The following is a 20,640-nucleotide window of genomic DNA, read 5'->3' on the forward strand; positions in this document are numbered from 1 at the left end:
AAACACTGCGCTGAAAGACCTTTCCACATGAAGGATATTTCAGAATTCCCAGCGGGAGAGAAGCTGCACACAGTCCAGTGTATTATTAATCAAGTAAACCAGACATGCCAAAGACAGAGTGCAAAGGAACTACTTAGAGGAGCTACTCGGAGCCAGTCTGGAGTAAAAGGATCGTTGGCAACGGAGATGCAGACTTTACTGGAAGGGAGCCTCTGTGGTGCTAATCCAATCCCGGATATTTAACTGCTTTGATTTTCACAGCCATCAAACCCCTCAGCGGACAAAGGAGGTGTAAGAGGATCCATTAGGCACAGAAATCAGCCTCGGAACGGCTGAGGAAATGCGAACCAACAACGGGGGCGGAAGGGACGCTTTGGTTTGTCCCGAACAAAGCGAGAGACGGTGGCTTTCAGCGCCGACCGAGGGACAGAACAGAGCGCTGAGCATCTTTCCAGCATCCCTGCCAGCATCCCTGCCAGCATCCCCACCTCGGGAACAGCGGCACTGGAAGGGAGTCGCTGATCCATAAAACACATCCCAGCATCTGGAAAGAAAACAGCCTGTGCCGGGCTGAAGGGAAACCATTCAAACCGTATGAATAAATTTGCACTTGAGCTTTTCAGCTTCTCAGGGCAGCCTGGCCAGGCCAGGGCCTCACCACCTCCACAGGGAGCAATTCCTTCCCAATATCCCGATATCTGGCAGTGGGAAGCCATTCCCTGTGTCCTGTCCCTCCATCCCTTGTCCCCAGTCCCTCTCAGCTCTCCCGGAGCCCCTTTAGCACTGGAAGGAGCTCCAAGGCCCCCAGAGCCTTCTCTTCTCCCGGTGAGCTCCCCAGCTCAGCTCCAGAGTGGCTCCCAGCAGCTCCACACCTTTCCTGAGATGCTGCTCTGCTACCAAGAGGTTTCTGTATCTCTGCACAGAGCATCCCTCTCTCCATCCCACCCAGCTCCTGCTTGCCCATTAACTGGCATTTGATGAGATGATTCTCATCTGCTCAGGGCTCTATTATAAATTTTAATTTGCTCTGTTTATTTAATGAAACTCATTGAGACTAATCCTCATTTTCTAGCAAGTGTAAAAAAGTTCCATTGAATTAAAATTAATGACCTTCACACCTACAGAAGATTTTCAGGCTCAGAGGATGGGATTTAACATTGTGCAAGATACAAGTACAAAGGCAACGTTCAATTAGATGAGGAAGAAAATCTGAAAAAGACCATCATTTCTATAGATAGTTTCAACTTCTGCTTGAAGGGGAAAATTTAGTCAGCAGAGGAAAAAAAATTATGTTTCCCAATACTGGCTACACTCTGCAGTTATAAAAAACCGTGTTTGTAGTTTAATTGCTTCCAGTAAATTTACTGAAATAACATTCATTGCTTCTTTTTAATTTTCATTCTCAAGAATTAATATCGCAACGGGAGAAAAGATTGGATATATCATCATTAAACAGGCTTTCTTAATATGTAGGATTTCAGACACGACAGGTTTTAGAAACTAATGGCAAAATTAAATTATATTAAAAGTCTCTGACAGAAAACATGAAGACTGAGCGAATGGAGAACCACATTTGTGCCTCACTCTTACCCCTCCCACCAAGCCTACACTGCAGCCTATCTGTATTATAATTTAATAGAAAATTGTCAGGGAAGATGCCTTCACTGAGGCTGAAATCCCTTTCAAAGTTAATGGATACAGATTTAGAAAGCAGAAAACCTCTGACACTGAGGGAGCACAGCCTCAGCCTGGGGGACGCCACTCCCCTCTGCTCATCTCACCCACACAGAGACTGAGAGGCACAAAAATTAACCCTTTCCAAGAAAAATCCCCATTTCATTACAGCTGGAGGAAGGTGCTTCTCTTTGTAAACAAGCTCTTGTGCACGACTTTGCTGTGTTTTCACATTTCCAGTTGTGTCTTTGTCATGAAATAACACGTTTCTGCTTTAGGTGTGCCTGTGTAAAACTGACTCTGCATCGCAGGGAGATTACAAAATCCTTTATTGGAATTACTGTGGCAAAGCAGAACATGACAAATTGATGTGTGGGAGGTGAGTGTTCCTAATTCTCTAATTAGCACTTAAAAAAACCCTGAAAAGCCAAAAAAAAAAAAAAACAAAACTAAAAACCAACAAAAGAAGCTTGGAACAAAAAGCCCAACAAATGCAAGAGCCAGCTAAATATCACACTCAAACCAACCAGGAGCTAAACTGCCTCCCAACACATTTCTGTGACCCCTCCTCATTCTGGGAACATCCAGCCCCTGCCCATCCCCTCAGGTACCAGGGTTTAGCATTCAGCATAGGTTTCTGCAGTCTCACAGCTTTCCATACTGATGCTTCTCAGGCAGGAAAAGGGAAAACATAGTCCAAAACCCATTAATTTCCACATTCATCACGTTCCCAAATTCCCATTTCTTTTGGTGTTCCCATTTTACTTTTTAATCATTGTTGGAGAAAGTCAGTTTCCCTCCTGTCCATCTGATAATCTCCACAGCTTGTTGCGTTTTGCCAAGTTGGTTTATATATTTTCACATTTATTTTGTGAAAGGAGTAAGGGAGTGTTTTTACAAACAAACGGCTGGTAAGGTAAGATCTGAGTCTGCTGGTAAGATAGACCAATACTGAGAGACAGAAGAAACAACGGGTAGGATTTCCATAGGAATTCCCCTAATTTGACTTACCCAAGGCTGTGTTAATAAACTACAAGAACAGAGACATAAGAAAAAGAAGAGAGGGGGGGATGTGTGTTAAGGGGTTCTTCATTAGTTATTCCGGAGAGTTTGTACCTCTTAAGTACCTCAGCCAACGGGGAAAGAGAGAGGGAAATGCAGCTAGAATTAGGATAAAAGAGGCTGCGTTCTCTAGCAATTCCAGACACCCCATGGGAAATGCCCATGACCTCTCCCTTCATTCATGAATAAAGTTACAGCGCTCCTCTGTCTCCTTTTCGGACATAAACCCTCTGGTGTTTGTGGATTCATTTTCCCGACGTTTTGAAAAATGCAACCCCCAAAAATTCCCCTGGATCGCCTGTGTTTGCTCCTCAGCCAGCTCCTGGTAAGCAGCCAACCAAAGCACAAATCACCAGCTCCAAAGAACCAGCAGGACTTGGGTACCTGGGATCGCACACATCCCTCAGCCCCAAGCTCCCGAAAGTTCCGGAGCTGTTCCGGGAAGTTCTTCACCGAAACACACCCCAATTAGCGAGCAGCAGCGATCCCTGTGCAGTGCATTAGGGCTGCAGATGTGACTCACAGGCTCAGCCGCTCCTCCCCACAGCTCGGCGCACTCAGGAGCATCTTCAGGGACACAGCGGCTTCCCCGGAAAGCTCCTTAATGGAGCTGGGAAACAGGAGCTGCACAAAAACATGCTCTAAATGGATCTAAAAATAACCGTCTTCTGGTATCTAAACAACCCTCGAAAATAGAAATGTTTAAAAGAAACAAACCTCAGACAACAAAGCTTTCCTCGGGCCAAGGCTCGGAAGCGCTGCCTGCTCTCTCTCAGCCCTTTCAGCCCCTTCCCGGCAGAGCTCGGCTCTGCCCAGCCCTCGCTGGGTCGCTCCCACTGACTCATTGCTCAATTAAGGTAATTAGGGGCCATTTGACATTGAATAATTCAAAAGCATTTATAAAACTGTTTCAAAGTTGTGGCCCAAGCCGTGTGAGAGCTGCAGCCCTGCACAAATCTCTGATGTCATGGTTGATGTGTGAGATTATTTTAAATCACCTTTCCAAACCCCCCAGTTCAGCCAAACGACATCCCACTTGCCTTTTGGACAGGAATTGAGCACAGATTTGCTCTGATAAAGGCAAAAAGAAGACAAAAAGAGGAGGATGCATAGCAGGGGGTGCAGGTGCCTTCATGTGTCATTCCCACTGGTTATCTCCCGAAATGACCCCACAAGTGCCCAGTGCCCCCAAGCTCTGCAATGACAGCACCGTGGCCATGGAGCAGAGCAGTTGGGCATTTTCCACACGTGTACTTGGATCCCAGAATCCGAGAGCACAGACAAACATCAGCTGAAATAACTGCAGAGATGAGCTCAGTACAAATGAGGGATCATTAGCAGCGAGACACTTCCTTTATTCCAATTGTTCCAGACGCAGCAGTGATTACTGTTGGCACACTTACCCAAGGAGAAATCCTTTGACATTATTTTGGTTAAGACATTTAAAATATTGTACTAATAGAATAACTACAGAAAATGAGAGACAAAAACAAACAGAAAGCAAAGCTCAGAGAATGAAGGAGAATAACTCACATCACCACCCCCGGATGCCACCTGTCCCTGTCCCAGGGGCTCCACAGGGTGTCACAGCAGGGGCTGCACCCCCAGTGCTGCCTCAGGAAGGCAGATTTGGTGTCTGCTGCCGACTGCAGTGCTGCCAGCAGCCACGTGGGAATATCAAATGGAGCCCATGGCTATGGATCCTGGCAACACCAACCTTTAGGTGCTGTTTAGATGCTGTTTCTAAGCAAGAGGTCAGTGACAAAATACAAATCCAGCGTGTCACCGAAACAATAGGTAAGGAATTCTGATCCAAATCTCAACAATGCAAAAATCCACTGATGAAGACAAAAAAATGGCCCAAACCCTCAGGCTATTGACCCTCTGGAAAAAGTATTCCCAAATTTGGTCCCTCCTTTGCTCTCCTCCAGTTCTACTTCCAGACTCAGTACTTTCTTTCTGATTTGAACATCCCATGTGAAATGAGCAACATTTGGATTTACATGGATTTCAAATGCATGGTGGCCTACAGGGAAGCTGGAAGAGCTGGCACAGTTCTCTCCATGCACGTCTGAAAGAAAAACCTTTATGAATGGGTTCCTTAAAGGCAGAAGGAAAAAATTCACATAAAATTCAATTAAAATAATTTAGCCTAATCTGCTGTTAAACTATTAAGACTTTGCAAAATCAGGGAGAGAATTTACATAAAAATTAAATGAACCCATGTGCAATATTGAGCTATTTCAGAATTACCAGTAATTTAATAGAATCTGTTTAATGGTTTGTTATCAGTGTGATTGTTGCAGATCCCTTCAGCGTCAGGAAGGTAATCAGAGCCTTGCACCCCCCAAATCAATTATGCCATAAACCCAAACCTAATGAAGAGACATTTTCATATTTTGGTTTATTTGAAGCTGCTTTATTTGCATGTTAATATAAACATGTGCAGCTAATTTCAGAAGAGCTCACATGCATAATTCTGCAGGGTTCAGGGGAGGCTCTGGGAGCTGCTGGGGGTGAAGCCACAGTGATTCTCCCAAGGGAAGGCAGAGCATCTCCCCAGGTGTCCTGCCCAAGGTGCCAAGGCCACTAGTGCTTCCCAACAGTCATTCCCCACCCACGGGCACTTGGTGAGCAGCTCTGGACTTCCCTGAGGAAGCCTTTAGCACCCGAGAGGAGGGAGGAGATTGCTTCCCTCCATCCTGAAGAGACCCGAGAAAAGAATTCCATCTAAACCAACGTTTTGTTTTCAGTGGTGCAACCAACTGAAGGAAGAGTGATCTGCATGGTCATAACAACCCCTCAGACCTGCCTGTCACCTGCCTGGCCTAGCTGGGAGAATCCACTCTTCCCAGCATGGGAGTCACCAGGATTCAGCCCAACGCTGTCACTGCTAAACACCAAACCCCTGTCCTGTGGAGCCAGGCTGGGAGGGCTGTGGGTGTTCATCTGGGGAAGAGAAGGTTCCAGAGAGACCTTAGACCCCTTCCAGTGTGTAAAGGGGGCTCCAGGAGAGCCAGAGGGGGACTTGGGACAAGGGGGAATGGCTTTCCACTGCCAGGGGGCAGGGTTAGGTGGGATATTGGGAAGGAATTCTTCTCCATGAGCTCTGCTTGAGCAGGAGCAGGAGATGACAGCTCCACCAGCAAGCTGGAGAGAACAGAAACCTTCAAACAGATGGTTCCAATTACAGCCCCTCACAGCCCCACAGTGATGAGCGAGCTGCTGACACGATATGGAGAGTGTTGTTAATGCTGTTAATTGTTAAAGGAAGCCTGTGGAGCCAGGATGGATCACACGTCAGCAGCACCTGCACAGGGACATTATTAACTGCCAGGGCAACGGGCTGAGGTTAGAGCTGCTAAATGAGGGTCAGAATTCAGACAGGACAAATGTGGCAAGTGAATTAATAGATGGCAGAAGACATTTCAGGGATGTGGCTGTGAGGCACAAACAGCTTAACGCTGGGATTCAGTCTCTACCCAAGAGTTACTGCTTGCTGCTGTCTACACCAGACAACTTTAATACTTGTTATTTACCACTTAACTTATGTTAAATGACTATGTTTGACAGTCCCTAGGCTGAGAGCTCTGTATTTCATTTCAATACAAAAAATACTGAATTACTCAAAGGAAGTGTCTTCTTCCCATCTCGAATTCAGCCACACAAACTGGGATCTTGTTCCCTCTCTGACTTCAAGTGCCTGTTGTCTCTTACTCTCCATCTGGTGAAAAGTCACCTCCTTCCCCTATTGCTTTGCTACAGGTGCTGTTAACAAAAGCTGAAAACGAAAGAGAGATTAGATTATATCTGAATTCTAATCAAGGATTTCCTAAGAGCTGCTCGTAGCTGGGGCCAGCTGGAGCTGTCCGTGTGTCCATGACTGTTCATTCTTTCATGTTTGCTCTGAGGTCACACCGGGAGCAGCTGCACTTCCCCAAGAACTCAGAACCACTTCAGACACTTAGAGACACAGAAGAGCTGTTTTGAAAAAATGTCTCCAGTCTTGGCTGCAGAAGATTTCAGTGTTTAACCCATGAATGCCTTTTGCCTTACACAACTTCCCCATGAAGTGCCCAAGTTGAGGGTTTTCCCTCTGTGGGACTGAGCAAGGAGCAGCCAGGGCTGAGGTCTGGGTGGTGTGGGATGCTCAAGACATGGAGGAGAGCAGGTGAAGCCAAGGGCAGCAGCAGCTCCTGTTCAATCCATTGCTGAGGCAGGCTGGGAGCAGCACCCTCAAGCTGAGACTGCAGGAAAAGTGCTGAGGGCTCAGGTTTGCCTGTTCCATTCCCACTGCCTGTGCCTGAGCTCCCAGCTGCTCACAGCCACGTGGGCAGGAAGAGGAGCAGCACCTTCTGGGCTCTGACTTGTTCACCTGACAAAGTTTGGTCACAGTGTCTTGGATGCTTCTGAAAATCAGTTTACTGACAAGAAGAGGGACCTTTTTTCTGTGAAATACCCCAGCTTTCCCCAGGCTTCACAACAGACATTTGAGGGGTTCAGCTGTGCTGGGGGACACTCCACCCCACTTTGGGTCTCCACCCTGGGAGGAAAGCAAGGGGCAGGCTGCACCCAGCACGAGCTGAGTGTCCTGGGGGTTCCCTCATGCTGGTGGAGCTGCTGTGCCTGGTCCTGCAGGGCTCCTGGGGCTGCTCAGGGATCTCCTGGGGACTGGAATATGAAGCCATGGAAATGGAGGATGCCCACGTATGGAAGTGGCAGGACAAGCATTTACCACAGGAAGGGAAGATGTTTGCTCCCAGCTCCGTCTCGTTCTCCATCCTCAGCTTTGCTCAGGCTGAGCCATATGAGAGCCACAGAGAGGATGAAACACTGAGCTGCAAAACCAGTGACAGCCACTAGCAAAAATAAAGGGATAAACAACACAGTTGGGTATTATTCAATAGACCATTAATTCTACAAAGACATAAAATAGGCACATGGGAATTGTACCTATAATCATATTTTAAAGAAAGGGTAGGGTCAGAATAAAATGCAAGGCCAGGAATATTCTGCTTGTTAAGAGAATTACATGTTACACAATGGAAGAACTCAATAATAAAAAAGAAAAAGGGAATAATTACAGTTATTTTGGAACAATGAGAAATCTGGGAAGAGAAATCTAATCTCTTTTTTCTCCATTTTAAGCACAAAGTCCAGTTGTTTTCAGACTAGCCTTACTTCACACATTTATTTTCCATGTCTAAGAAGCTTTCTGACTTCTGGGAAAAAAGCAGAAGAAAAACGACCCCACCAACCAATTTATATTTGTAACCATTTCTGTTTGAGCAATAACGATTAGTCAGGCCAGTGTGTGAAGTCAGACAAGGCTGAAGGTTTCCTGTTTTCCTCCTTTCCCAGAGGCAGCAGTGAGGTCTCTGCCCTGCAGTGATGGTGCCAAACCCTTCCCAGCCCTGGTGTCCCAGGCCAGGCACGGCAGGAGGATGAAGGATGCTGGCAGTGAGGGCTGGGAGATCAAACTCCGTGATCATGAGGAGATGCCACCTTGTCCTTGTCCTTATCCTTGTCCTTGTCCTTGTCCTTGTCCCTGTCCTTGTCCCTGCCCAGTGTCCTCTGCCAGCCCAGCCCTCATGTCCCTCTGAGGGTGTCCTGCACTAATGGCCACCCCTTGGGAAATGAGCCTCTGCCCTCAGCTGAACACAAACACCAGAGATCTGCTCCAGCCTGGGCAACAAGAATTCATCACTTGTTCCTTCCGAGTCAAGTGCAGCCCTCGAGGAGGGGAAATGGCCATTGCTGGGCTCTGATTACAGCAGCAGATAACAGAGCCCTTCCAGCCTCCCTCCTCTCCCTCCTCTTGCCATTTGCTCTTTGCTCCACACTCACAGAACCAGACCTCAGGTTTCATTATCAAATCCAATAACAGTGTTCTCTTACAGACCAGAGTATGCTGCTCTCTGCCAGAAAAAAATCCTGGCATTGTATTTCTCATAATAAGTTTTAATTGGATTTTAGCCCTCTGCCTTTTATGCTCCATCTTAGGCTTTATTGGGTTTAATTACAAATCCATAGTTATTTGTTATGTGGCTCTGGTTTGATATTTTGCACTGACAATTACATTTTTATTCAAAGAAAAAAAAATGTATTAGGAAAAATAGCAAGAGACAGGCTCTTTGTATGAGCTGATTAATTGAATTCTAGTTTTATGTGCATTTATGATGAATGATTGTGTGCCAAAAAGTGACTTGGATATTAGATCAGAGTACACTTATTCATTTTAATTGGTTTGCACAAAGTGCAAGGGGCTGTAATAATAGATCAGCCCTGAGAGCACAACGGTAATGGAGGCCCCCAGTGCCCCAACTCCAATGGCTCCTGAAACTCTGCCTCATGAGCCTTTAAAATCTTTCACTGTAGAAGAGCAGTGAGATGGACAGGGCAGCGCTGGCACTTCCATGGCAGGGAAGCAAGGAGAGAGGCTCACTCTCTCTGCTCACCTCTTTTGAGAGCTGCAATTTAGTTTTAATTATTCATAACACTCATTAGCAAAAAAGGTGCTTTATGGTTTTACAGAAAAATAGAGATGCCATAGCAATTGGAGATGGTATCTCACTGCCTCGACACCATTTTGGAAACATTGATCAAATACACAGAAATTTGAATAGTAAGAATAGAAAGCAGCCATTCCATCTGTACTGGCCATGAGCTGTTTCAGGATGGGGTGTGGGTCTGGTGACAGCACTGGTGACTGCAGGACCTGGGACAGCTCCATGCCCTCCCTGGGCAGCAGCTGCACTGCCCTGCCACCCTCCCTGGAAGGGAGCTCTTCCTCAGGCTGAGGTGGAACTTGCTGTGTTTCAGTTTGTGGCCATTGCTCCTCATCCTGTCACTGGCAGCACCGAGCAGAGCCTGGCCCCATCCTCTGACAGCCCTGGGAGATGTTCGGATGGACTGATGGATCCCCTCCCAGTCTCATCTGGACTAACCCAGCCCAGCTCCCGCAGTGTCCCCTCAGCAGAGAGGTCCTTGCAGAGAGCTGAGCCTGGGCAGAGGAGCCCATGAGGGATTTACAGCCATCAGCTGTGCACCTGTGGGACCACAGAGGCTCTCATCACTCTGGAATTTTGGCAGCAGCACCTTGGACTCCTTGCTGTCCTGCAGCCACAGGTCAGCCCTGTCCCAGCATCCCACAGCATCACTTAATGTGACACGGCACTGAGCAATCCAACCTGACAAACCAGGGGCCACGCCAAGTCTTGCTGAAGGAAACAAATTTTCCTGCTTGCTTTCCTCCCCAACTCCATTAAATCCAGTTTGTCGAGAACTGAAGCTGTTCAGTCACCCCATTTTTATGGTGACACATCAAATTAGGATGAAAGCAGGCAAGGACAAACGGCAGCACATGAGCACACCAGGCTGGTGCTCTGAACCAAGCCTGAGAGGGGTAAAAAATGCCAAGTCCTACTTTTAGAGGATGGAGCATTGCAATGACAGAAAATTTGGTAATTTATTACCACAAAGTGATTCAATACCAAAAAAAAAAAAAAAAAAAAAAAAAAAAATTCTTACTCCATTCTGAAAGCCCATGAGAAGAGCAACCAGGGCCCTCCGTGTCCATTTAGCCTTCCTTTCAGACAGCAGTTTATTACATCAGACCTTCATTCCCAATCAATATTCCTAGTTACTCCTTTGGCCTATGCTTATTGACCACAGCTCTCTTCACATCTTTCTTACTTGAAGCAAAAGCTAGTTCATGATTAATGAAATTGTGGGGGGAAAAACATATTTGGTACTCTGAGCTTTGCAAAGCAAAGGAAAAAAAGTGTAAGCTAGAAAAAGAAATGTAAACTTTTTCCCCTGGAGTACTGAATGCAAAACTCAGCAAGAGCCACTCCACAACCTGGAAGTCTGTAAGTCCTTGTAAGTTTGGATTTTGTGGGGGTTTTAAAGCTTAACAAACAGCTCTGGCAGGAGAATTTGGTGTCGCAAGCACTGACCTAGATCATAGCAAATTTACTATGTAAAAAAATAAACTGTACACTCTGATTAAGCAGGGCGGCAGTGACTGTTTGATTGCACTGACACTCTGCTTGTACCGCACCAGCACAACGAGCTCACGGAGATTCCTGCTGATGCCCAGTGACAGGAGAGGAGGAGGGAGCTGGGCTGCTGCTCCCAACACTGCTGGCATGAGGAATTGCCGCTGCCAGAGCAGATCCTCCAGCAGTGACGCTGCCTTTGCGCCGCCATGCGCGGCCTCAGCCGAGAGCCGAGCTGGGCCTTGCCGGGCTCCCCAGCCAGCCTGCAGCTCTGCCTTTCTACAGCAGCTCCCCAAGTGATGTGTGTGGATAAAGCAACCCTCCTGCTCCTCCTGCCCCCCCGCCCATCCCAGCCCGACTGCCCAGCCCAGGCTCTGGCCCTGCGGCCTCCTCAGCCGGGCAGCGCCCAGGAATGGCCACAGCAGCACGGAGCCCATTGAGGCTACAGCATCTCCTGTTCCCACAGGACTGCAGCATGGAAAGCTCCGTTTGTTCTGCCTTGGGAGGGATCTCAGGGACTCCGTCACAGAAACACAACGTCCATGCCCGTGGAAAACAGAGGGAAGCCCGGAGCCCACCTCTGCACAGGTGATATGGGATTTTCCTGTCAGCACAGGGTGGATGAAGAGCGCCCGTTCCCAGACAGGCTGCATTGTCTTGCACGTGTAAGCACAGGTTTGTGCCAGCCACAGGACAGATAAGAGGGTTCCAGTGTGGAAGTGACAGAGGGACAAAGGAAAAACAAAGGCTGGACTCAGGCAAGGAGAGACACTACCAAGCAGACAGGAACCAGGACAGTTTGAGGTCACATTCTAATTTATATTCAGAAACGGCTTCCAGTTTCAGCCTCAGGATCAACTGTTATTTTTCCCACCTATTATCTTCCCAAATGTCCTTGTGGACAGGAAGCGACCATGACTCATGCCTGTCCTTGGATAAATGCTCCAAAGACTGAGGGGCTGCAGCGCTGTGCAGGCTGTGCCAGGGGCAGATTTAACACACCCCATCCCCAAGCACATCCCGGTGGAACCCTGCACGCTCCAAAAGATGCTTCCCTGTGCTTCCAACAGCATCCCAACAGCAGCACAATGACCCAGAGACCAAAACAGTGAAATTGAGGACACCAAGAAATATATGTCCCTAAAAAACGAACCTTGATGTAACATCATAACAAATGCAAATGCACTGAGTGGGGCTTCCAGGAGCTTCAAGCAGGCAAGACATGGAAGGACTTCAATAGTTTTGTTTTCCCATGGACATTAGTGAGCAACAGCTCAATCAGACAAGCACCATCAGAAAAAAGGATGGAGGAGCCTGGAGTAGAAACGTCAACTTCAAGGGGGAGTTCAGCATGAAAGCAGCTGTAAGGAAACAAAAACCAGGATAGCAAATGCCATTAATGGGGTCCTCCTTGTCCCCCATGTCACTGCTTCACAGCAGCTCCACATGGAGAGGCTGTAGTTAGCAGGACACCTCTGCTCCCTGAGGAATGACACTCACCTGGCACAGACAAGGAGTGCAGGTGCTGCTGCTGCCCATTTACTGCAGGATGACACACAGAACACCCACCTGCCACAACTCACCCATCCAAACACCATCAGTTTGCCCATGGATAAGGTTTGGGTTGGATCTGCAGGCTGGACTCACAGGACTGTCCCCAGGAAGGCAGAGCCAGGGCCATCAGCTCGTAGCAGGAATCCACAATCACTCCCCAGGCTCTAGGCAGCTCCCTGCAGGGAAGGGAAGTGTCAGGGGGCACACAGATCCATTTGGGCAGCCAGTGCATTACACAGCATTTACAGCTTTGTAGGGCTATTTACTCACCATCACTCTGCAGCACAGAAGTAAAGGAGAAAGGCTTTGCAAAGACTTGAGGCAGCAGAAAAACCCTTTTCCCTTCCCAGCTTTTTGGCTTCTAGAGGCTCTTGTGTTCTGGGGAGCAGAAGTACTGAGACCTGCATCCCAAACCTCTGCACCCAGCTCTGCCTGAAGTTTTACAGCCAGGTTTCTTCCAAGGCCACTTCCAGGGGGAAGCTCTGCAGGGCTCCATGGAGAGCACATTCCACAGCACAGAGGCAGCAGATGCTCCACTGCTCCCTGCACTGGCACTGGACAGCAGAGCCCACTTACCTGCACCCTCTGCACTCAGGGCAGATTATGCTCCATACCCTCAGAATCTGGAAGTTTACAGACCAAGCTATTATTTCAGGGAATTTTTGCCTCATTAGTATGCCTGGTGCTTACAAACAACAGGATTGTTGTTAACATTTGCAAAACCCCTGTTTAAACTCTCCAGAGTGTTAGGTTTCAAGAAAATTGTACTTGGGTAGTTCTGTGCATCTTGACCCTTCCAAAATGACAATAAAATTAATTACAAAATGAAACTATTTCAAATTACTTGAACACTTAATCTGAAATCTAAATTACTTCCTTCTCAGGAAGGCTTTGGGGCTATTCACTAATGAAGCAACTTCTGAACTCAAGAAGTTTTACAGCTCCTGGCTAAGCTGCAGCTGTCTTTTATGGAAACAGGAGCATCTCACATAATTGTCTGCTCCTCAGAACATGACTGTTCTTGCCTCGCTGTTGCTCTGCTGACAGCTCTGATGTTCCTGTTACAGAGACAAACCCCATTAATGGCCCCATTGCTCCGAGGGGACCTGCAGAGAGGCAGGGCAGCAGCTGGGCAGCACTGCCTGCGTGGGGCTGGCAGGAGCCAGGGTGACATGCTGCTGTCAAGGCACAGGAGCCATGGGAGCATTCTGAAATGATGTTCCCAGTTTGTTTTCACTTCTTTCACAGCAGCTCTTTCCTCTGCCCACCAGAAATCTGAGTGCAGCACAGCCATTTGCCTTCCTGGCGATTTGAGCTGCCTGTGCTGGGCAAAGCTGCTCAGGTTACTAGGGAGATCCCATCAGTGCCCCCTGCATGCACAGGTGGACAACCTCAATCACACATTAGGAAAATTTCCTTCCTGCAAAGGGCTGTTCAGCCCTGGCACAGCTGCCCAGGGCAGTGATGGAGTCCCCATCCCTGGGGGGATTTAACAGATATGTGGATGTGGCACTTGGGGACATGGGTTAGTGGTGGCCTTGGCAGTGCTGAACAGTTGGACTCAGGGGTGTTAGAGGGATTTTCCACCTAAACAATTCCGTGATTCTATGACACCTCTGTCCACAGATAATCCACAGCAAGTCAGAAGCAGGGGCAGCTTGGAAGAGGGATGATGGACATTACAGAATCAGATTATTAGGAATGAGGCTGCGGGGCAGCTTTAGCTCGTGTTGCTCCTATAAACACAGCCCACAGTAATGAACGGCAGCAGGAGGCAAATTGGCACTGTGAGCCCACGGATTACAAATGTAAAACTGCGGCCCTTGCTCTTAGCAGGCACAGGGAGTGTCTCTGTGAGAGATAAACGATCGTGAAGGGGAGAAGCTGAGTAGAATGAACAAGGGAGGAAATCTCTGCTTTGACAATTAGTAAAGGACTGACCAGCCAGAGGAGCAGCAGCACCTGTGCAGCCCTACCTGCTGCCCATGGAGATTAACAACGTGTTCTTCATGGTAGTCTGCCAAAATTCAGGTGATGTTTATTCCTTTTGCAGATTTGACAAAGTAATAACACCTCCTGTGAGGAATCTTTCCCCCCTGCTGCTGGTGACAGCCCAGCCTGTGACTTATCTGGGAGCTCAGAGTGCAATCATTAAACCTCCACAGGAAGCACAAGACTTTCTGAGGGTTAATGATCATTGTGAAACCTTCCCAGTGGGGGCACACAAGGTAATTTATCATAATTTGCTGCTGTAGTGTTGATGCATTGAGCAATGCTCCCCTTGTTCAGCAGTCCCTTACACCTTCCCAGGGCAGAGGCAGGTGGGGCTGTGAGGAGATGGGCAAAGCAGGATTCTCCTCCAAGGACACTTTGCACTCATGTTTGTATCCACGAGAAACACTTCCCAGGAGCCTGGGAGAAGTGTGCCTGAGTCCTGGGCCAGGAACAGAGCCCTTAGTGCCACATGGAGCAGCTGTCCCTGTCCTGGCCAGGGACTGCAGGGACACAGCTGCTCTGTTCCAACCAAAGCTGATCAACATGTTTACTTACATCACGTTTCCAGCCAGTGTTGGCAGGCAGGAGGTCCAGGCAAACATCACCAAATCCACACAGCACTCCCAAAAGAACAGACAGTCCTAAAACCACAGAAGAACTGGGACCAACACAGCCAGGCAGATTTGCTGAAAAGCAACATTTTTCTTATTAAGCCATTTCTCAGATGTGGTGGGTTTTTCCAGCTTGGCTAAATAATGTCTATTCTCTGAAATTTGTATTGTTATTTGCTTGACTGGAAAGCAAGAATATCCACTTCTAAAGGGAAAAGCCCCAGGTTTGATCTGGGAGTAACTCTTGCTAAGTTCATGTGAAAGGAAATAAGGTACTTCATCTTCAGATGCATTTGAAAACCCCAATGCAATTCCTTTGCATCTCTGATAAGAGACACTTTGAAAGTAACATACAGTGTTTGTTTTTCAAATAAACCAATGCAGATTTAATGATAGCCTCTATCTACCTTTCCCTACATTCCTGATCTCAATTTAAAAATACTCACAGGTATTGCAACCGTCAGCTTGGTTCCCAAAATACATCCTTATCTTTTTCTTTACACAGGAAAGCATTTATCACTTCTCCCCTTTTGTAGGAGTGTCAGCACTTGTGTGCTAACGCCTTTCTGGTACTTTGTCATGTACTGAGCCAGGGAGATTATCTGGGAGGGTTTTGCAGGCAGCAAACACACGCAGAAGGAAGCATATGGTGCTCTGTTTAGAGAGGCAATGCCAGTCCCATCACTGCCGAGGTCCCAGAAAATGCATCTCAGATGCAAATTCGTTTCATGAAAGCAGGGGAAAAAAAATAACAGTCATATTTCTAAGCAAATAAGGTGAAAAAATATTAACTCTGAGCAGACTAGATGGCACTTGCAGGACTGGCAGTCAGTATTTCAGTGTGTTTTTTTCCCCTATCAGAAATCCTACCTGTGTTTGCTTCCACTCCAGTTTCTGACAACTGAGACTGCACACTGGGGAATTAATTCTGAAATTGGAAAGCACATAAGATGAAAATAAGAAAACTTCAGAGCAGTTATATGAACATCTGCCATGAAGGAAATATTTGCTTTGCTTGCCCCCATCCAGATCCCAGGGATTCTTTCCCTGAGCTTCCCAAAGGAAGCCTTTCCTCACCCTGTTTAGCTACAACAACCTTACACTGAGGTGCTGAAGGGCAGCAGGAAAGGATATTGCCTCCCTGCCAGCCTGGTCATGGTGAGAATATTCTGCCACAACCAGGCAAAGGAGTCACTGCTAAAGCCAGCTTCCAGAGACCACATCCACAGAGGTGGGAATGAGGCATTTGGATTTTGAAGTAGCTCTCGCTGTCCATTATGACACAGTTTTGTTTGGAAGCTTAAGCTCCTGTACTGCAGAGATCTGTCAGCATCACCCCTGACCTGCAGAGCTCCTGCCTGCTGGGCTGGAAGCCAAGACCTGGGAACCAAGAACCAGGGTCTGGTGACATCCCAGCACACCACAGCCCTTCAGGCACATGGGGCAACCCAACCCCAGCCAGTGAGACTCTGCAGCAGAGGGGATCAGTGACATCCCTGCAGCTCAGGAGCTTGGGAAGCACAGATGATAATTAAAGCTGGTGGGAAATGTCTCCCTCTCTGACATCGACCTCCAGATCCCCCCAGTTACTGTGCAGTTGAAGACCCAAGTGATGGTGCAGAAACCAAATGGGCTCAGGCACTGCATGCTCCCTGGCAGTGCCACAGAGGATGAACCTGCCCTGGTCCCCAATCCCTGTCCCCAGTCCCAATCCCTGTCCCCAGTCCCAATCCTGGGCCCCAGCGTGCCCCAGCCTCCCCCACAGCCCCCAGCCCAAAAGCACAGCATCCAAGATCTGCCACTGCAGCAGTGCCCCCGAGTGTTCCCACGAGCTCACTGAGCAGATTGATGCTCACTGAGCTGCTGCCACTAACAGGGACGGCGTTGGGGTGGCACCTCTCCAGCTATTTAGCCACTCACTGCATATGCCAAAAAAGTTATTGAGCAACTGACTTCTGTGCTGTGATGCATCTTGATGTTGATGCTTTATCATTTCCTGGCAGTCTCAACTGTTTTCTGCTTTTCTTGCCATTGCTACTTTCCTTGAAGCCCCCAAAGTGGCTTTGTTCCATCGCTGTGTCTCCAGCACAGCCTGCAGCAGCTCTGGGGTTTATGAGCTGGAATTAATGGCAAGTGTGGGTTTGGCTGAGCCTGCTCAGTGCATGAAACCCTCATCAGGTTTCTGTGGAACAGAACTGCCTCCCTCATCCACCTTGCTTGGGTGTTTCTTAATGCCCAGCACAAGAGCAGTGTCTTCATCTCCTCATCTGCTGTGCCAGCCTTTGGTCACTCCTTCCCTGGCTTTCCCTGGAATGGGATTCATTACCCCATAAGGGTCCTGTACTCCCCATGGGGACACACAGCTCTGTCACCTAGCGCTATGTGAGGATAATTAATGTCCCTGGGCAAAGGCAAAATAAAACACAGGCGCAGAACACTTGCTCTGGTTTCTTGGGAGATGTGACAGAAGAAAACAAGCTCCCAATCCCCCTGTCATTTTGCATCTTTATGCAACCATAAAAAGCCATTTTTCCCTGTATTGTTTGCTGGTTTACTACCAAGGCTCCCTCAGATTTTATTCCAACACGAGTATTAATTCAAGTATCATTTATATTGTGAACAAAACGAGAAAAATATCTCAAGGCTGTTACGAATCCTAGTTTTCCTGGCAGAACAGTCTGGCCCTTTTAAGAATAAACACCCAGCTATTATTCCTATATTAACTGGTGCTTTACAAAATCAATACAAAAGCACAGTCCTTGCATGAAAGGATTTCCACTGGACTCAGCTCTGCCTCTGCTCCCAGCTGGATGACACAACAAACTGGTTAAGCAGCCTTTTGCTCTGCAGGCTCATGTCCAGCTTGGTGCACACCAGCATGTCCAGTCCCTCAAGGCTCCCAGAGAAAACACTGGGTGGAGAAAACCTGTGCCCAGAACCCCATGTGACATCGTGTGACATTGCTGCTTTCCCACCCTCTGGAAAACTGCCACACAACTCATTTAAATGCTCAAAGCCTCTTCCAAAACAACTGGCAAAATCAGACTTCCAGGGGTATAGAATTTTACCTCTGAAAAAGAACATCCTCTTGCCATAATGCACCAGGCCTTGTCCCTTCCTTCTCCAGATGTGGCCTAGGGGTCAAAGTCAGGTGTCAGCAGATGCTGTAGGGGACCTGAGAAAATCAACATTTCTGTTTAAAAGTTCCACTGTAGCTTCAGCTACTGAGAGATTTTCCTGCTGCATGGAACTCTAGAACACTTCTTGGTTCTCCTTCAAAGATTTTTACTTGGCCATGGGAAAGTTAACCACTGGCAAATGGAAAGGCATTGGAATTAGTTGCTGTGAACATTCTCATTGCTGTAATTGTCCCTGGCTGTCTGTAATGAGCAAAGAACAGTATTTGAAAGCACACAGACCAAACCAATAATCCCTCACAAATATAACTACCACAAAGTACTGTCTCTCCCAAGCTATAAACAAGGATTAGGAGAGTTTGTCTTGCTTTGAGTGAAGAATCTGGGCCAAGATCCAATGTCAAAAAATAACACTGAGAGTGGAGAAACCTAGCATGTGGCTAAAGATGATTTCTAATATTTATTAAGCTTATATTTCAAAAACAGCCAAAAACCTCCAGCCTCTTGCATCAGTGCCCGATGCTTTCACTGGCTGCTCTGGCTTTTGCAGCAGGGACTTGTTTACATCCCTTTTCTCCCTCTCTCTTCTCCCCTAATTGTTGCCTTTTCAGTCTGTTATCTGGGGGCTCACTTCAGCACTCGAGGGCTTTTAAGGAGAATTACCAGAGTTTGTTGCCATTTACTGTGCTTATGGATAGAAAAATTGTGAAAAGGGGAATGGCAATTTCTCCCTGCATAACACTCACCCAAGAGAAAAGGGTCGAGAAAAGGTCAAGAAGGAAACTACTAAAGCATTGAATATCCCAAACACAACCTAATGTTCCCTAAAATGATGCTTGGCTGAGCACTGCAGTAAAGGAAGAGACAGAAACAGCTTTGAAAGGCTGTGAAGAAAGGCAGGAACAGCTTCAGTGGGTTTGGGTTGTCCTGGAGAGAAGGAGTCCTGAGGGGACAGCAGGACCAGGCTGCTGGCAATGCCATCAGCATCCCCACCAGGCCGTGGTCACCCACACAGCACCTGAGCTCCCTGACCTCAGCTGGACAAAGGGCACCCTGGGATCAGCAGAGTCACTGCAATGGCTCCTCTGGGCTTGGCTAATTATCTACATCTTCTGTTCAAATTTTCCTATCTCCTACTACAGACAAATATCCTCCAAAACAAGAATTATGGCTTATTGAACTGGGCCAGTTGTATCCTCCAACCTCACACACCAGACTAAATTCTCCCTTTTTATGAGCAGTTCTTATGGAATTCTTACCTTGGCTGGCTGCACATACCTTCCCCAGAGGCTGCTGAAGATCTTGTCCTCAGATTCCTCAGTAGCTGTTCTGGATGTGCAAGAATCCCCTGGCACAAAGACCAGCTCTGTCTGGGTGGGCTGACAGCAGAAATGAGCAACCCCAGAGCAATCCCACTGCTCACCTTTGCTGCTCGGCCAGCTCTACCCCAGGGCTGCCCAGGCACCACACAGAGTGGGAAGTAAACAAGCAAGTCTCTCTTGCCTCAGGCCATTTCAAGGGTGTCTCTAGGGACACAGGTTTTTGATGCCTCACTTAGTGAGTGTCCACAAGAAATGAGTGAACCTGAGCAGGAAAGAAGTCCCTGTGCACCTTGTGCAGTGAGGTACAGCTGCAAAAGGCCATTAGTTCATTTTGCTGATTATAGAGTTGTTTATACCCCTTTTCAGTACAGTTAAAACCCCAAGCAGGCTGGAGTGGCTGACCATTAAGATTTCTCATAAATCATATTCAGGCAGTCCAGACTGCAGAAGCTGAAGCGGATGAACTGAGGTGTAGAGCAAAATTGCTTTAAAGTCTCACAGAATGAAGGTAGAGTAATATGATTTCCCAAAAATCTGGGAAAACAACCACTGCAGGTTCCCTGGAGGGAGCAGGAATGTGGGTCAGAGCATGTTCCTGGTGCTCCAGCTGGGGAACTGCAGTTCTGCTGGGTGCTGAGCCTCACCCTCTGCTGGCAGCTTCCTTGGACTATCAGACCTGGGCTGGCCAATGGCTGGGCCAAAGAACAAGAGCTTTCATTGTCCCTGCTTTAACTGGCAGCACGAGGGAGCCTAAGGACATCTTCATTGCTTGGAAACAGTGGTTTGGAGCTTGGCTGTCAGATTCTCCCACCTCAGCTTCCACGAGGCACTGTGAGCCCTCAGAGAGGTGCTAGCAGAGATTTTTCTTTCTCCCAAGTGGCCCCACATGGTCAGGAACACCAGGACCTTCAGGCATTCCTCAGGTGGCCATCAGTGGCTGTGTTGTTCACCCAAGAAAAACAAACCAAAGATCCTTGTGGGAGAGAAAATCCTGCTCTCTGGAGAATCCCTTTCTGGAAGGGACAACATGGACATGGGACTGGAGCGATCCCCAGGGAAGCAACTGCCTGTGCCTTGTGTGACCTCCCTGCCACCAGCCAAGCACATGGCCCACTGCTGGCAGAGGGGCTGGGGTGGCTCTCAGAAAGCCCTTTCCTCAGCACATCTGAGGGCAGGGGACACAACATCACACCTGGCTGCCTGTGGTCTCGAGCAGAAGAGCACCATCGATGTTCGCTGTACTCTGCAACCGCAGGGATTTGTGTGGATGGAAACTTTCCCTCCT

General features: G+C 47.9%; 1 long non-coding RNA gene across 2 annotated transcripts in view; it reads right to left on the reverse strand.

Annotated features, from left to right (window-relative positions):
* Positions 1-11,906: 11,906 nt before the first annotated feature.
* Positions 11,907-20,640, reverse strand: part of LOC146431450 (uncharacterized) — a 30,599-nt gene continuing 21,865 nt past the window's right edge. Inside the window, exons 5-8 of one of the 2 annotated variants that reach the window (XR_014854980.1) lie at positions 17,965-18,071; positions 15,767-15,824; positions 14,841-14,926; positions 11,907-12,466 (exon numbers count right to left, since the gene is read on the reverse strand). This is a non-coding gene — a long non-coding RNA (uncharacterized LOC146431450). The remainder of the gene's footprint in view (positions 12,467-14,840; positions 14,927-15,766; positions 15,825-17,964; positions 18,072-20,640) is intronic. The other variant, XR_014854981.1, reaches the window with a different exon arrangement.

The sequence above is a fragment of the Lichenostomus cassidix genome, chromosome 13 (genome assembly GCF_008360975.1).
Source record: "Lichenostomus cassidix isolate B80296 chromosome 13, HeHo_3.0, whole genome shotgun sequence".
Classification (NCBI taxonomy): Eukaryota; Metazoa; Chordata; class Aves; order Passeriformes; family Meliphagidae; genus Lichenostomus; species Lichenostomus cassidix.